The sequence below is a fragment of the Lissotriton vulgaris genome, chromosome 6 (genome assembly GCF_964263255.1).
Source record: "Lissotriton vulgaris chromosome 6, aLisVul1.2, whole genome shotgun sequence".
In the NCBI taxonomy this organism is placed as follows: domain Eukaryota; kingdom Metazoa; phylum Chordata; class Amphibia; order Caudata; family Salamandridae; genus Lissotriton; species Lissotriton vulgaris.
This window is the reverse complement of record NC_141694.1, coordinates 453707501-453723291: the sequence shown is the minus strand read 5'-3', so window position 1 is coordinate 453723291 and position 15791 is coordinate 453707501.

The following is a 15791-nucleotide window of genomic DNA, read 5'->3' as shown; positions in this document are numbered from 1 at the left end:
TAATTAGGGGAACCCAGTGTGCCAGCTGCACAGCTGCATTCCTGTATCAGGTTACTTTTGCCGCCACTGTGACAGGAGCTAGACATAGCACCCCACCTCCATTCCTCTTTCCCCTCAGCCGATCCTTTTGTTAACAAGCATGATGTTCGGGCACGCTCAACAGTGGTGCTTTATGTATAACTATGTAATCACGTCCAAGGGGGCACTTCAGTGCACTCATATTAAAATTTTCCTCTGAGGCTTCCCTGCAGTTATATTGTATCATTGTTTTTTTTATTAAAAAAAGAAATAATTATTGAGCAGAGCAGAGAACAAAAAGATAACATAGCATAGGTCATCAGGGAGCAACAGCACTCATATTTCCTGACAGTTCCTTTTCCAATATTCAGGATCCGTTCAGGTTGATGAGCACACTTTCACTTCTTTATCTCCCCTCTGCCTCTCCTCCTATCAGCTGGCCCCTGTAGTACACTCCTTTCAAGGGGGTTTAATTTCAGCTATGTAATTACTTCCAAGGGGGCGCTTCACTGCACTCATATTAAAATGTACACTCTGAGGCTTCCCCTCAGTTGTATTGTATTATTGTTAATGAGTGCCTGTGGCCTTTACATTGTGAACTACACTGTAGCATTTATATAGCACTTGAAACCCTGTGCTGCACTCCTCCTGGCGCTTCAGGGTGTTCCTGCTCCCATACCGTGTGCGGCGCTGCTCGGGAGTTTGAATCCCGGCAGAGCCGACTCAGCCTTCATCCTCCTTGTGAAGAGGCACTATGTGTTCCTTACAACACGTGAAGCGCTGTATGAAGGGCAGGCTGTTCCATTCAAGGATCTATAGGAGCTGTTCCTGCTCAGTCAGGAGCCGCAGAGGGTCCACACAACCAGCAGATGATACTAAATGGTGGAAGCAGCGACGTGGGTGCAGAAGGGAGACTGAGGGGTGGAAGGTTCCCCCCAAGGCGGGCGTCACCTCTTGAAGTGGGTTGCTTATGAGAGGTGTGCATCTAACACAGACCACTCAGCCTCTTGTCCTTCCCTCTAGCAAATAGAAACCATGAAACGTAACTCAGGGCCTGCAGAGTAAATTATGAACACCAAAAATGGCAGTGATAATTTGAGTGCCTCTCTCCCATGTCCTTGTCCATCGCCCTTCTAGGCGCTGTATTCCAAGACAAAAGCATTTCTCTAGCATGACACCAAGACACTTCCCACTGAGGATCACAACAAATGCTGCACTCAGCACTCTGCAGAGTGCAATCCCTTGAGGTGCAGCGTGTACCTGTCTGAAGTGGGCATGCAGCACAGGGTACACCAGGTAGGAGCGGTCCTCTTGACAACACTGACATCCGGGACAGTCCCAGCCCTTTTAAAGCACTAATCAGAGTGCATGGAGGGTCATGTGAAGTGCCAGGAGGTGTGCAGCACAGGGTTTCAAGCTCTATATAAAGGCTACAGTGTAGTTCACAATGTAGGACTGGCCCTCTTGAAAACAATGACATCTGGGACAGTCCCAGCCCATTTAAAGCACATAATTCAGGGTTCATGGAGGTTCATATGAAGCGCCAGGAGGTGTGCAGCACAGGGCTTCAAGCTCTATATGAATGCTACAGTGTAGTTCACAATGTATGACTGGCCCTCTTGAAAACACTGACATCCGGGACAGTACCAGCCCATTTAAAGCACTGATCAGGGTGCGTGGAGACTCTCACTCACAAACTCACTGTCACTCACTAATTAACTCTCTCTAACTAACTCTCTCTGACTCACTCACTAACTCACTCTCACTGACTAACTCTCTCACTCTCACTAACTCATTAAGTCTCACTCTTTCTCACTAATTCTCTCACTCTAACTAACTCTATCACTCTCACTAACTAGCTAACTCTCTCACTCTATCTCACTAACTAACTGACTCTCTCACTATCTCGCACTAACTAACTCACTAAGTCTCTCACTCTCACTAAGTAACTAACCTTCACTCTCCGGTTATTTATGCCCCAACCCCCCTTTACTCAATTAAAAACATAATAAGCAACCATTGGGACAGGCAGATACCTGTTGCCAGCATTCAAAGGACAAAAAAACCTCAAGTCATTACTTATTGTTAATACTTTTTATTATGGTCAATCTGTTGTACATAATATTTTCTTGGTCATATCTAAGGTAACTGTTGTAAATAGAGTTGAGAGACAATAAAAGGCTTAATGGGTATTTATTAAGCACTACAGAGAATAACTGGTGATCCCATCAGAAAGCAGGGAGCTAACTGACTAGGCAGAACACAGTAGAGAATGACATCAGGAAATGGAATGTCAGACTTAAAGAGATACAGCAAAACATAAGTGCAGAGAATACAACATATCCTCTCCCCTTCGTAAGGAAGAAGCAAAAAAAAAAAAAAAAATACAAGCACATGCTCTACATTACAGAGAGAGAGAGACCTTATTTGCAGACGAAATCATGTAAGTAACCAGGAGGTCTCCTCACTCTCTCAGCTCTACCGACACTAACTTCCTTAGGAGGAACGTCACTCCCACACTCAGCCTTTTTATACAGTGCAACACGCCTCAAGTTCCAACTCTCACCGTTGAATAGAGTTACAAATCTTTTATGGACAGACCTGACTTTAAATGGTCCCCTGAACTTCGTCAACCCGACCCCAACTCGACCAGGTTTGACTTTCACCCAATCATTTACTGCAATTTTACCACTTCCATCCGGTTCACTCAGAACACCAGGATTGTCAGGACTGACGTTTATATACTCTTTCATCCATGCAGCCACCAGCTTGGTACCAGCTGAACGTCCCCTCATGATACTAAAAGGAATCTTTTCAGTCACACCATTTTCAGTAGTCCTGTAGGCCCAAACCAGGTCGTTAACCAAACCTCTCACATCTGACCTAGAAGAGATTGCCATCTGAATTGCGCCTTTAACCATCCGGTTCGCCCTCTCGACTATTCCATTCCCCTGGGGGTTGTAAAGTGAAGTTCTCGAATGTGCAATGCCGCACTTCCCCAAGAAATTAGCCATTTCCTGGGAAGTCAATTGCGTCCCATTATCGGTGATAATCCTAGTTGGAAAACCTTCCTCTCTAAAAATATCACTCAACACAGTAATAGTGTTACTCGTAGTGATCTCCCTCATGAATTTAACCACTAACCACTTTGAAGAAATATCAACTACTACCAACCCAAACCTCATATCTTGACTCAACTGGTAAAAGGGGCCAATAAAATCGAGACATATAGTGTGCCATGTACACCCTGGGTCAACTATTGAACCACAACTGGAATGACTACCGACTTTAAGCCTCTTCTCGCTCTCCAAGCAGTCTGTACATTTCTCCACCCACTGAGAGATTTCTAAGTCCATCCCGGGCCACCAAAAATTCTCCCTCACTCTCCTCTTGGTGAGGGAGTGGCCCAGATGACCCTCGTGGGCTAACTTAAATAAAGTGAACCTCACGTCCTGTGGAGGAATAAATGTATCTTCCATTAAAATCAAAAAACCATCATCGTCCAAGACAGAGAGCTGTTCGAGAACCTTCAAATATGGTCGAAGAGCGGGGGATACGCAACTCTCTCTCCTCGGACCCTTCACGATCAAGTCTTTTACTTCTCTCAACACCGCATCCTTAACCATGGAGGTATTCCATAGACTCTTGCTAATTGCACCAGCACAGATATCCACTACCTCATCCACGGCAGCCACAGACCCTTCAGAATTGAGCGATTCTGCTCCCGACTTGTCTACCATCTCCCAAGGTAAAGGAAGCCTAGAAAGCCCATCAGCTTGACAGTTCCTCCAACCTGGAATGTACTCGACAGTGTAGAGATACTCTTGAATCCTAGCAGCGAGTCTAGCCAACCTCGCAGAACCCTTGCCGGCTCCACCAGGTGACAGGATTTTAACTAGGGGCTTGTGGTCTGTCAACAGCGTAAACTTGAACCCCCACAAATACATCCTGTAATACTCACAACCCCACGCTGCGGCTAAAGCCTCCCGCTCGATTATAGAGTAATTCCTCTCAGCCGTTGTAAGTGTCCTTGAAGCAAAAGCGACAGTCTTGAGCCCAGACTCATGTACTTGAGCCAATACCGCACCAACACCCACAGCACTCGCATCTACAGTCAAGACTGACCTACGGTTGGTGTCAAATGGTGTTAGGATGCCTGCATCACAAATCTCCACCTTGATCTTTTTAAAAAACTCTTCTTGCTCCACACCCCACACAAACTTGCATCCTTTCCTCAACAACATCTTAATTTTTTCAGTCTTCTCTGCAAAGTCTCTTACAAACTTAGCATAGTACTCAATGAGGCCGAGAAACGACCTCAGCTGATCTTTGTCGCCTGGAGCTGGTGCATTCCTGATAGAGTCTAATAAATCTCTCTTGGGTTTAACCCCATCAACCGATAGAGTATATCCAAGGTATTCAACTTCCTCCACTGCAAATTTACATTTCTCTTTTTTTAGAGTCAATCCAGCTTGTTCCATCCTCTCCAAAACAGTTTTTAAAATCACATTGTGTTCTTCAACAGTCTCTCCAAATATCAGAACGTCGTCCTGGAAATACACAACGTTGTTCACCCCTTTCAGTACAGCCCCCATCATTCTTTGAAATACCCCAGCTGCAGAGGCAAGTCCGAAAGGCATGCGTGTGAATTGATAAATTCCCTCAGTCGTTATGAAAGCTGTCAATGCCTTGGAGTCTTGATGTAACTTTATTTGGTGATATGCGCTGCGGAGATCCAGCTTAGAGAAGTACTTCCCCCCTTTTAGTGACAGAACTAACTCGTTGATGTTTGGTAACGGGAAGTTATCTACTACAATGTTCTGGTTCAGGGTGCGAAGGTCCACACAAAAACGAAATTTTCCATCAGATTTGGTTGTAATAACTACGGGAGAAATCCAGGGTGATGTTTCGATCTGTTCTATCACTCCCTGGTCTAGCATCTCCTTCAACATCTTCCTCACTTCATCACGTGCAATGAATGGAACCTTCCTCACCCTGTGTTGCATAGGCACAGCATCATCACGCAGTACAATCTTATGTACATAACCTCTCAACTCCCCAATGTGCTCATCAAACAAACCATTCATCCCTTCAACAATTTAATCCGTGGTTATACTGTCCACAACCATCACCTGTTGTGCTGCCCTGGGATTAATGATTATACCGAGGTCAAACTGTTGCCCCCATCCCAAAATCGCTGGACCTGATCTGGCTACATACACCTTCCCTTTAATGGAACGGTCTTTAAATGATATTACACATACCATAAATCCAATTACATCTATACTCTCACCTTGATAACCACAAGGACTAATATCACTAGGCAATAATTGCACATCCTTCCAATATTCTAAGTACATATCCTTGGGGATAATAGTCCACAATGACCCTGGATCGACCATCAACTGGATCTCAATTTCATCAATTGACCAAGTGACCGCCTGGACCCTCCTTCAGCACGGTTGCTCCCCCACGCTCCAGCCTGGTATCGTTTAACCTCCTAGCGCTGCATTGTCTCACATAACCTTCATTGTACAGCGCTACACGATCGCCTCATAGCGCTGCACTGCTGAGATTGACTTAACTTAAATATTCAATTAATTGTGCTGCTCTGTGTTTCTGACTCATTTTATCAGCGCCGCACTGTCGCTCTTATTTAATTGTGAACGCGACATCGCTGAGGCAGTTACTTTGCATCTAAACTTTATTCAGCTGCCACTGCGTGTAAGGCTCTTGCCTTTGACCCTCCATTTTGCGTTGCTGTTGTTGTTGTTGCCGCCCCTCCTCCCGCCACCGCCTCCCAGCTGCTGACCCTCCCACGCTCCGCCCCCTCCACCATCCATTTATGGCCAATGGTACCACGCGCAGCGTCCACGCGCTTCGGACACGCCGAAGGTGCGCCAAAGGTAAGCCCGTCTACGCCCGTCCGCGCCTGGACCGCGCCCAGCGCCAGACCCCCTGCCCCTCGCGCTGCCCAGCCCCCCCGCGTTACCTACGATGCCGCCACCCTCCTAGCCCTTAACCCCGGTCGCGCCCCCAACTGCGTCCAAGCCGCTCCTGGACGCACCCATGGACCGTTCTCCTGCCTCTCCTGCAAATTTAGCGGCACCGACAACATCTCAGCTACGACCACAACAAAGATTCCCGACCCCAACCACCTAGAATGCATCCTTCTCAACACCCGCTCAGTCCACAGACACGCTATTGACCTTTGGAACCTACTAGACACCATCTCTCCGGACGTCGCCTTCCTAACGGAAACATGGATGAACGCTTCCTCCGCCCCGGACATCGCCATCGCTATCCCTGACGACTATAAGATCACACGCAAGGACCGCACCGACCATACAGGAGGTGGAATCGCTATCGTCCATAAGAAATCTATCCGCATCTCAACCAGCTCTGACGCCAACCTCGCTAACTCCGAACACCTTCACTTCCAGATCCACATCGACCCCAAGACCACACTCAGAGGCACCCTCCTCTACAGACCACCAGGACCCCGCGCAAAATTCAGTGAAGACATCACGGACTTCATCATCCCACACGCGCTCCCCTCCAAAGACTACATCCTTCTGGGAGACCTCAACTTCCACCTTGAAAAGATCAACTACCGCAACACCGCCGCCCTCTTGGACAACCTAGCCAACCTCGAACTTAAACAACTGGTCACTTCCCCCACCCACATCGCAGGTCACACACTCGACCCCATCTTCACCTCCAGCAATCATGTCTCCTTCAGCCACACTACGGATCTCCTCTGGACTGACCACAGCTGCGTTCACTTCACCTACAACAAGCCGAAACCCATCATCCACCTCCAACCAACTCTACAAAGAAACTGGAACAAAATCACCACGGAGCAGATCTCCACATCGCTCCTTCAAACCTCCCCAGCCCCCTTTTCTAACGCCAACGAAGCCGCCTCCAACCTCACCCTTTGGTTATCCATCACCGCCGACTCCTTAGCACCACTGAAAAAACGTCAACACAAACTTGACATCAAGAAGGCCTCATGGTTCAACGATGACCTCAAGAAGTCCAAGAAACTGTGCCGCTCCCTTGAAAAGGCCTGGAAAAAAGACCCATCCACCAGCAACAAGGACGCCTTCAAAAGCGCCATCCGTACTCACCACCAACTGATCCGAAAAGCCAAGAAAACAGCATTCAAGGATCGACTTGACAACAACGCCCACAACAGCAAGGAACTTTTCAACATCGTCAAGGAATTTTCCAACCCCTCGGCCAACTCCAACGACGTCACCCCTTCTCAAACCCTCTGCGACTCCCTAGCTTCTTTTTTCCACAACAAGATTGCTGACATCCACAACAGCTTTGACATCCAACCCGGAAGCCAACCCACCCTACCATCAGCTGACCATCTTCCCCCCGTTAACACCCTTAACGCCTGGAACCCAATCTCCACTGAGGACACCATCCGCCTGATGAACTCCATCCACTCTGGATCCCCCTCAGACCCATGCCCTCACCACATCTTCAACAAAGCAGACTCCGTCATAGCTCCGCACCTCCGAGACGTCATCAACTGCTCCTTCAACTCCGCTACCTTCCCAGAAGACTGGAAACACGCTGAACTCACCGCCCTTCTGAAAAAACCAACAGCAGACCCCACCGAACTCAAAAACTACCGCCCCATCTCGCTCCTTCCATTCCCGGCCAAAGTCATCGAGAAAGCTGTCAACAACCAGCTCGCCGCTTTCCTCGAAGCCAACAAATCCCTCGACTCCTCACAGTCCGGCTTCCGAGCAAAACACAGCACTGAGACCGCCCTCATCGCAGCAACAGACGACATTCGAACTCTACTGGACAATGGAGACACAGTCGCCCTCATCCTCCTCGACCTCTCTGCAGCCTTCGACACAGTCTGCCACAGCACCCTTTTACAACGCCTCAGAAACATCGGAATCTAAGGAAAGGCAATGGAATGGATCACCTCCTTCCTCTCCGGAAGAACACAGAGAGTCCGCCTCCCACCATTCAAATCCGAGGCCTCTGAAATCATCTGCGGCGTACCACAAGGATCCTCACTCAGTCCCACCCTCTTCAACGTATACATGAGCCCCCTCGCGGCCATCGCACACCAACACAACCTCAACATCATCTCTTATGCGGATGACACTCAACTGATCCTTTCTCTCACCAATGACCCCAGCACCGCCAAGACTAACCTACACGAAGGAATGAAAGAAGTCGCCGAATGGATGAAACAAAGCCGTCTGAAACTGAACTCAGACAAAACAGAAGTCCTCATCTTAGGTAAATCGCCCTCTGCATGGGACGACTCCTGGTGGCCGGAAGCCCTCGGAAATGCACCCATCCCGACAGACCACGCACGGAACCTTGGCGTCATCCTGGATTCTTCACTCTCAATGAACAGACAAGTCAGCGCCGTATCCTCTTCCTGCTTTAACATTCTTCGCATGCTGAGAAAAACATTTCGCTGGATCCCCACCGAAACAAGGAAAACAGTCACCCACGCTCTAGTCACGAGCCGACTGGACTACGGAAACACCCTATACGCAGGTACCACCGCTAAACTCCAGAAGAAACTACAACGAATCCAAAACGCCTCAGCCAGGCTCATATTAGACATCCCACGCTACGAACACATCTCTGGTCACCTTAAAGACCTCCACTGGCTACCCGTCAATAAGAGGATTACTTTCCGACTGCTTACCCACGCACACAAATCACTATACGACATCGGACCAGACTGCCTCAACTCTCGACTGTCCTTCTACACCCCCTCCCGCCAACTGCGCTCTTCCAGCCAAGCCCTCGCCACTGTACCTCGCATCAACAAGACCACCATGGGAGGCAGATCCTTCTCATATCTGGCTGCCAAAACATGGAACTCACTCCCCGCTTACCTTCGACTCACCCAGAATCACCTAGCGTTCAGAAAGCAGCTTAAAACATGGATTTTTGACAAATAATCCTCCACCCCTTCCTAAGCGCCTTGAAACCCTCCGGGTATGTAGTGCGCTATATAAATTTTATGACTTGACTTGACTTGACATCAATAAGAAATAGAGCTTTTGGCCTGTATCTTCTACCCGGCTCACCTTCACTCACACCGTCCTCACCCAAACACAATATTTTGTTGGCACCCTCAACACCAACAATATCTCTCACTGTTTCCCTGTTTTCCACAATGGCTACTTTATCTGTATTACTACTCCTACACATCTTGGAGAAATGTCCCTTCCTCCCACACTTTCTACAAACTTTATCAATTGCAAAGCATCTCCTAAAATCTGAGTTATGAAAAGTGCTCCCGCACCTACTGCACATCCTACCTTGGAATCTGTTCTTGTCATTACTTGAAAACCCATTGTTGAATCTCCTCGGACCTCTCTCACTCAAATCTGCACCTTTCCTGTTCACAGCAGCAACTTCATCCTGTTCAACACAAGAAACTCCATTTCCTTGCACATTCTCCTTTCCATTATCTCTCCTTTCCATCTCTTTCATACATGCATTCGATTCCTCAACTACTTTCGCTATATCGATGGCCATTTGTAAGGTAGGATTTTTTGCAGCCCACAGTTTTTCCTGCATCTTTTTATTGCGACATTGTACTATCAACTGATCTCGTATCATTTCGTCTCTTATCTCTCCGAAACTACATTTGATGGACAGTTCACGTAACCTAGCCACGAATTGGTCTACTGATCCTTCATTCCTTTGGGGTTGAGTATAAAATTTATGTCTGGCCATAACAATATTTACTTCCTTTGCATACTGCTTCTTCATGCGAGCTTTTGCTTCTGTGTACACATTGGTTATTGCCCTTCCATCTTGGTTTAGTCCTACTGGAAGATATTTAAATGAATGTTGACCTTCCTTGCCTAGAGCGCTTAACAAAAGGGCTTTTTTCCTTGTTGCGCTGAAATCCTTCCCATCAAGCGCTTCAATATAATTCTCGAACATATCTATCCATTCATCCCACTCAATGGGTGGATCTCCAGTAGTTTGAAGGAACATAGGAGGTACAATAACATTAATGTTTTCCATTTCAAATTTTTTTTTTTTAATTGCAGGCTCTCAATATATTGTTTTTTTTTTTTAAATAGTGTAAGCAGCACTACTTTTCTCTACGCACAGGCAGTCAATTTTAGTTGGTGTGACCACTCTTCCACATGAAACACACAACAACAAAAAATGTATATTTTCCTCAACCTTTCAATTCAGTAAATTAAAATACCATTTCATGAAAATGTTTTAAGTAGGCCATTGAATTTAATGTGATGGAGTCTAACGTTTATAGACTAACACTATGAATTGTGTCAGAAAGATCTGGTTACCTTTGAACTTTGAAAACGTACTTTTTATTCTTTCAAATATTTTCCTCACTGTTAAAATCAACTCCTTTTTTGTTTACAGACACTCGTCTTTAGAAAAATCAGTCATGGAAAGTGTCTTTTTTCAGCTGTAAAGATGTTCGTTCAACGCGTTGTTTGGTTATTGAAAACAGCGCTGGTTGCCTAGTTACCTTGAAAAGCTTCAAAATGGCCGCTACGTTGCGTAATTACGTTACTTCCGCTTGGGGTGATGACGCTTGTTTCCTTTTTATCTGCCCGATACTTGATTCTCCTTCCTGGTTGACGCATCAATGGCTCCGTTCAGAAAAGCTCGTGTTTCTCTTCCGAATTCTATCGGTGAGTAAGCTCGTGTTTCACCGCTCGAGCAGAATTTTGAAAAATGCCGCGCACAGATAAAAAAATGCCTCCGTATTTCTGCTGGTGCCGATGGTTAACTTTGAAAAGTGGTTACAGTCACAGTACTTGAAATAAGTAAAACGAACAAGTATGAGATGCGCTTTTCACAATCTTTAGCACAACACAAATTCAGTTCCATTTAAATCCATGGATTACGAAAAAAAATGCACTCAGTCACTGTTTTAGTTAAATTTGTATAGCAACAAATTCTGTTTCTTCTGTAGAAACTACGCTTTTCACAATTCCAAAACAAACAAGGTTACAGTTCCATTTAAATCCAAAGTACAAGCAGGCGAATATTCCCTCAAACTCACCAGTTGTTTGAGAAAGAAGCAGACGCCAAACGTTGCTTGGGTGTAGTTGCCTTTAAGTGTAGAGTTTTCTTTCCTCTTCTTTTTTTTTTTTGTTTAAAAAGTTATAGATACATTCAGAGATTGGATTTCTGTTCCTTGTTCAAAGTTCAACTTTACTTCAAATGTGTCGTTCTTCTTTTTTTATCCAATTTGCGTGGTTCTTTTTTCACCAGTGGAGTTCTCCTCCCTCTGTAGTTGTCCAGCTCCTGCTGCTCAACGTCGCCATGTGTTGTAAATAGAGTTGCGAGACAATAAAAGGCTTAATGGGTATTTATTAAGCACTACAGAGAATAACTGGTGATCCCATCAGAAAGCAGGGAGCTAACTGACTAGGCAGAACACAGTAGAGAATGACATCAGGAAATGGAATGTCAGACTTAAAGAGATACAGCAAAACATAAGTGCAGAGAATACAACAGTAACAAAAATGTTTCTCACACTTCTTTATTATAACTTTTCAGCATACTGCAGACTTCTGTACAACACAGCTTAAAAACAAAAGCAAAGTCAATATCTCTGCCTAAACACTTATTAGTTCCCAAAGGCGAGACCTATTGGCTAAGCCAATGCTTGTTTTAAAGTGTTCTTGCACGCTCTGGTGTAATTTAACAGACACATTTGTTTCGAGTGAAGTTTTGAACCAGGATAATATGGCCGCCTTTCAAATTCTCTTTTCCCTGGATGGCACATTAATTAGTCCGTCTTCAACTTTTGTGACTATTTTTTCACCGTCAAAGATGATGGGGATTTAGGAAAAGTGCACTAGGCGTTTGACGTCCTTGAGGTTCTAGTGCAGAGAAGTTAGACAGTAAGAATTAATTGGCATATATTTGTTTCTTCGAAATTGTTTTATTAACAAATGTGGGGATATAAATTGGCAATATTTCCATATATATTCTTTAGATTCGCAGTGGACTTATCATGGTCCAGCGAACTACAAACAGAATGATATTTACTTGGTGAGGCAACAAATTATTGTATTGGATCGTTTTTTACAGGAGTATGTTATATATATTCTATATGAAAATAAGTGAACCGTCGTAGGGTGGTAAGTATTGAATGCCCGGGAGGGATTGTCAATCAGTGGCTTTTTTTTCGGGAGTTAGGTGTAAATATAGTGATATTCGTTGTCCTTACACCCCTCCTCTTCATGCAGTGACGAGAGTTTGAAACAGGTGGCTTGAGAGAGACGAATTCCTTGCTGACCTGCAGCACTTCAGTGACAATTTTTTTACTTGATTTTTATATATAATACAGACACACATGATTTTTGTATAGGATTTTGCAGCCTTGAAAAAGTCCAAGAGGGTGAAACACTTGTCAGCTGTTGCTCTTGTGTTTATTGTCGGAATATTAAGACCTTGCAAACCATCATCTGTTGAACTTCAATCGACAACTGTAAATAAACTATTGCTGATCAAAGAGACTATTTTGTTTGGATAAGTGTAACAGTATTATGTGTGCTTCAGTGCATTGTTCGTTTAAGACTAACAATATTTGGATGGGTAAATATAATACAAATATCAATATTGCCATAATTTACATTCCTGTTTAATGTCATTCGCTTATACTTCAAGAAAGACTGGCTAGAGAAACTATAAGGGAAATTAAGGTATTTTATATGGGTCTCCAAGAGTATAAGAATTTCCTGTAAGAAATTGCACAGAAAATTAGATAATTGGGGTATTGCGCTGCCAGACTTCCAGTTTTATGCGTAGGCCTTCCAGCTTAAAAACAGAAAGTGCTTATTGACAATTTCAGAGCATTCAGGAATCAGCACCATGCTCAATACAATGCTGAAAGAGGTGAGAGTTGGAGAGTCCAAGTTCATGTGTACATTTAGAAATATGAAGTTTTACAAAAAGGTGAGGCTAAAAGTCCTAGAGGAGATAGCCCTGCTCATGGCACCAATTAGGTGAGCAACAAACCTCTTGTATTACAGCGCATATGTGTGACTCCCCAAGTGCCCCCAAGTGTTTGGAAGATAAGCTGGCAACCACACCCAGGCAATTGGGTATACTAGAGTATCCAAATTCAATTACTATCAGCTGAGTAGTTGGGCTCAGTCCTTGGGAGAAATAACAGTGGCACAAATTTGCTGGAAGAATACTTGGTAGAAGGTCCCCAGCAGTAGGAAGAACTGTCATTATGGTATTGGCTACTGCACGATATTATGGATGGAGACTTTGACTTGCCTGAGACACTGCGGCGAGAATACATGCTAAGACGGCTGAGTAAATATATATGTCAAATATCTATGTGCACTCACTACAACAAAGTAAAACCTACCTTTTTTTAGAAGGAACAATCTTTTGTCCATCCACACGGCGTTCTGGTCAACAGTCAGAAGTGGATGTGGTGAATGAGGACAAAAATAATGATTACATCACCAAAGCAACAATTTTATCTCTGCAACCCACCAGTCCAGTTTTAGGAGTACTTAATGCTAATAGGGTTAGAAATTCAAGGGTAGGTAGCCCTATATAGACAGATGTTACTATGAGTATTAGTATCAACATCATCATGTTAATTTGTGTTATTTTTGAGAGTATGAATATTACTAACACCAAAACTGTTATGAAGATTACATTGCCAGTTGGCATCTGATTCATGTAGTGTCTGCATGTGTGATTACGGGAATGTCTGAGTGAAAAATGGAGATATTGCAAGAAGAAGAAACATTAGCGCTTAACCCTCGGATTGATAAAATCTTTTAGTGGTCTACCTTACCACCACTCCACCATGTCCCTAAGCCGCTAGTTCTTTAAAACAATCCTAATAAAAATATAAATGGTTACTTCACCTTTCCTTGCTAACACCCTTCTTGCTTTCGTGATAATAGTGAGGCATGCCACAAAAATATTGCACACATAATCTAAAGAGCACAAGTCCTAAAAACTGAAATTTTGGGACTAGCCAACTGAGACAGTATGCAAGTGACATCTTGGCGCTTGACATTGCACATAGCATCACAGATAGTGGCAGCACAACCCATGATCGTCACAACAAGTAACATCAGATCTTAAGACCTCACACATATCTTAGCAGGTTTATCAAGAGTACATTTGAGTGAATTACAATATTTAACAAATTATATTTTGTATCGAGTTTAGCCAAAAAAGTGACGCAGCACCAACACAAAATCTGGCCCTCTACTTCTACATTTCTTTTTTATAAACTCTTCCATAAAGACATTTGCAACAAGGAGAAAAGTGGCAGTAAATCTGCTCAATTTAATTGGTTGCAAAGTATGCATTTTAAAATATCTCATGGGGTTAAGGCAACTGCTGCAGAGATCTTTGTGTGCCAACTAAATCTCAGGGAATAATACTGGTAAGCTATCTTTGTAGATTAACATATGTGCTGCAGAGATCTGTGGGGCATATTATCAAGGGGGTTTATCTCCGCTTTTTTGGCTTTAAAAGCCAAGAAAGCGGAGATAAAATTATCTCCCTATTACCTAGCTGTCGCTAACACCAGTTAGTGACAGCTAGTAGGAGATAGCGACCATCTTGGGACCCACTTTGCATGTCAGTGATATTTATCACTAATGACATGCAAAGTGGGCGTGCCAAGATGTTAGCGACTGGAAACAGTCGCTAACATCGCTACCTCCTCTTACCAACTTTTGGAGATATTCGCGCTAAGCACGAATATCTCCAAAAGCTAACACCTGCCCTGAGCAGTTCTTAGCCATGTTATCCAATGGGAGGTGGATAACATGGCAAAGAACATTAGCTTGGTAATGCATGAATATCGCAGAGTTTTCAGCGATATTCATGCATTGCGCCGATTTTTATCGCATTTGCGATAAACCTTGGTAATACCAAGGTTTATCTGCGATAAAAATCGCCGCAGCTCAGCGGTAAATTTTCGTCTCTAACCAAGCAATAGTGATAATTATCGCTATTGCTTGGTAATATGCCCCTTTGTTTTGTCAAGTTCCAGTTCGGAATCAAGGTAAAATAGATTGTCAATATATCTCCTGCAAATCATATTATCTAACACTCAGACGACAGATGTTTATTTTTATGAAAATGTGAAACTGGGTTACTGCTTTTAAAACAGAGATCCTTTTATTTTTTACAGTTCATAAATTGCAGTTCCTCTAAGCACATTAAGCTATTAAAGGACATATGGTCCTACACCTTGCAACCATCACTGTTTTATGTAACATAGCTCACACATTAATTTACACACATGTGATTTATTGTTAATGTATAATGTGTGCCTGTGATGTGAAGCGCTCTGGCACCCTGCATTGGGATGAGTAGCATTATAAAAGAAATACAATAATATAGTGGTAAATTGTTATTTCAGTCTGGGGCAGACCAACACATCTGACTTTTTTACAGTGCATGCATATCTCTTGTACACAGGGACTGAAAAAATTCAAACGAATTCCTCTCTAAAGTACCTGCGAATTATTAAGCTGTGCACCTTTGTTTCTCCTTTGAATTTAAGTGTCACGCTCCCTGCCAGGATACTGCAACAAAATGATGCCTGATTACTGTTTAACTTGGCCTTTGCTATGGGCCCAGTTGGAATCTGATGAGCCCCCTCCCCGTGCACATTTCTGCTCCACAAGAATGCAGACAAGCTGCAGGTACTGCTGAATGTGTTTCGGTGTCTGAACATTACTCCATTTCTTCGGTGTTCACCCTTTGAAAAGAGCGGG